Below are 3,209 nucleotides of genomic sequence, written 5' to 3'. Positions count from 1 at the left end.
CGAGAGCCTCCATATGAGAGTCATCAGAAGGCAGGACACTTGCACATTTTCAGAAGGGTCTCCTTTGGTCTCAAATCCCATAAACCAGTGCATGTAGCTCAGTAGCTCAGTACCAGATGGCACAGAAGCCATTGTGGGTGGAAAGACCTAAATTACCATTCTGATAACAGCGTAGTCTTAAACGTTGTAGCCCGGAAGCAGCAAAGATAGGGTTTACCCGCGGCAAGGTCGGGGCCAAATTTAGCATTCACCTGTGGCAATATCCAAAGACCTAGTGTCTCCGAGTTTGAAAAAGATAATAAAAGGGTGGAATACTTGTGTTTCTGGAGGGATCTGTCTGCTCCCTGAACCCCAAAACCAGCCAGAATGGCTCACTATCTCAAGCCATAGAAGCCGCTGTAAGTGTAGGGAAATGGCCGTTGCCGCGCGGTGGCAGCATACTCCTATGTGTTATTGCCGAAATACAGCTTACTTGGGGGGATTCACTCCCAGGAATGTCCTAGGACACCCAAACCTGATGCAGTTCAAGTTGATTATAAGATGTGTGCACCTCTAGCGTGGTGCCCTTGCACCTTGAAACCAGAGAACTTGGTTCATTCCCTTCACAGCACAGGATCGGCGGTGGTTTGTAAGTAGCCGTGCGGAGACAGTATGGTCGGTCCTACACATCTCGGCACGAAGATGTCAAAAATCGGGTTCACCGGTGGCACTGTCCCAGGTCACTCAAGCCTAGCATGCAATGATGCATGAGGGCCATCGGATGGTAGGACACGCACATTTCTTCATAGCTCTCTTCAGCCTGGCACTCTTCGGTCGGCTCACACAGCGCGGAATTGATTATGGCTGGAGAGACAGACATTGCCGCGCGGTGGCAGCATATCCCTACACATTTTGGCACAAGGCGATGGAATTGGGGTTCACCTCTGGCAGTGTCCTAGGTCACTCGGCTCAGTCCTAGCATTCAAGGATGCAGGAGGTCATGGATGGTAGGACATGCACATTTCTTGAGTAGTTTTCGGTCTTACACCCTTCGGTCAGCTCACACAGCGCGGAATTGGTTATGGCCAGAGAGACAGACATTGCCGCGCGGTGGCAGCATATCCCTACACATTTTGGCACAAGGCGATGGAATTGGGGTTCACCTCTGGCAGTGTCCTAGGTCACTCGGCTCAGTCCTAGCATTCAATGATGCATTGAGGGTGTGGGATGATAGGACATGCACATTTATTTCTTCATAGCTCTCTTCGGTCTTGCACCCTTCGGTCGGCTCACACAGCGCGGAATTGGTTATGGCTAGAGAGACAGACATTGCCGCGCGGTGGCAGCATATCCCTACACATTTTGGCACCAGGCGATGGAATTGGGGTTCACCTCTGGCAGTGTCCTAGGACACTCGGCTCAGCCCTAGCATTCAATGATGCATTGAGGGCATGGGATGGTAGAACGCACACATTTCTTGATCTCTTCGGTCTAGGACCCTTCCAGTCAGCTCACTCTTCAAAGAGGACGAAATGTCGCGTGGTGGCAGTGTAGTCCTACACAATGCTAGGCAGAGGCGGCAAAGGTTGGGGTTCGCTCATACAATGTCCAGGCTCTGTGCTTCAACAATTACCAAGAGTCATAGCGGTCAGACATTTGTGCACTTATTAAGTGGTCTCCTATGTCTTGGGGCCACCAAAACTAGCCGGATCTGCTCAATCCCTAAATGGCACAGAATTGGTCACGGTCGGGAAGCTCACATACCGCAAGCTGCCTCAAGTCTCACACACAGAAACCCCAATAGTCATGAAAGCAGAGGCTGAGGTTCAACCACAGCAATGTCCCAGGTCACCTAGAAACCATAGCGAGAAGTGGCAGAGGTGTACGTGGAGGGCTCAGCTTGGTTAGAAGCAATGGAGGGCAGGAGGTGCCAACCGCTGCCTGGCCAGTGAATAGCCAGCCCGCGAGTGGTCAACTCTCTCAGCCTTTGTTATGCTGATGCTGCCAGGATTGTTAAAGTTCATGGGGGGGGGATGCTTAAGGGAGTTGCTTGAGCTTTTAGGCCCAACGTAGAATGATTTCTCTCCCATCTTACATACCGATCTTTGAAAAGGATCATTTGTTTAAGCGCATAGGAATAGACGCAACCGCGAGGCAACAGCAGACTCACACACTACAGCTCCAAGATAAGAGAGGCTGGGGTCTACTTATGACCAAATTGGCGGCATCTGTCAGTATCATAACCCGGGGTCCACCCATGGAGATGACAGGAGCTGTCGCAGAGTAAAAATGGGATGGGGGGGGGAGGCGTTAGCCAGAACAAGAGCCAGAAACTAGTTCTCAACTGGCATGCAGCAACTTGGCTGAGGGTCTGTCAAGGAGCTATTGCATCCGCGGACCTGCTGAGTTGTCATGCCAGGTCAGCCCCGGGGTCCTCCTCACACCTGGCATTCCAGTCACTTCCGTTTAGGGCTGTCCTACTCTCTGTGGGTGCCTGACCCTATGGGTTAAAACCGCAGAACTCTGAACAGAGGCCAAGAGCAATGGCAAGAGGGACTGGGCATCTCTCCTGTCTTCATTCTGTCAGTAGGATGAGGAGACCCTGGTTAACTGGGGAGACGGGGGCTAGGCAGTGAGGTCACTAATAGGATTAAACGGTACTGGTAAACCTGATGGCCAGGAAAGGGGTAGTGAGGAGCACCCAAATTAGTTGCCTCGTTTAAGCCACTGTGGAATGACAAAGTCAGTCAAGCAAACAGGGAAAAAGACCGAGGGTTGGCCACCGGTAGACTGTTCACCCGTCCTGTGGCAGTAGGAGACCTCTGCCCCCATACTCCTGCCGTGGTCGTCTTACAAGCTGAGTGGTGAACAACTCCAGCATGGCAAGGTGCCCAGGGCACCACTGTTCCATGAAAGGCGCCAGTGGGCTAAGAGGCTATAAGTTCTCGACCCAAAGGGAGACATTTGGGGACAATGCCAGGCCCTGTCTAAGGAATTCAAAGTACGAGTTATGGTGAAGCTGTCTTTGGAGAATTTTCAGGACGGGTGCGGGTGCGGGGTGAGGCGAACGTGCGCTGGAACGATCCAGGGTGGAGGTGGGCCCTGCGGGGCCCCCGGCGGGGCCTTGCACTGATTGGCTGACTGAGTAGGGGCGGGAATTCTGGGCGGGGCCACTCCAGTTAGAAAAAGCCCGGGCTAGAGGGCCCGAAGTACCGGGTGCGGGAGGGGGG

Source organism: Microtus ochrogaster, chromosome 8, assembly GCF_000317375.1.
Source record: "Microtus ochrogaster isolate Prairie Vole_2 chromosome 8, MicOch1.0, whole genome shotgun sequence".
Taxonomy (NCBI): Eukaryota; Metazoa; Chordata; class Mammalia; order Rodentia; family Cricetidae; genus Microtus; species Microtus ochrogaster.
The sequence above is the reverse complement of the archived record's forward strand: the minus strand, read 5'-3'. Positions refer to the sequence as shown.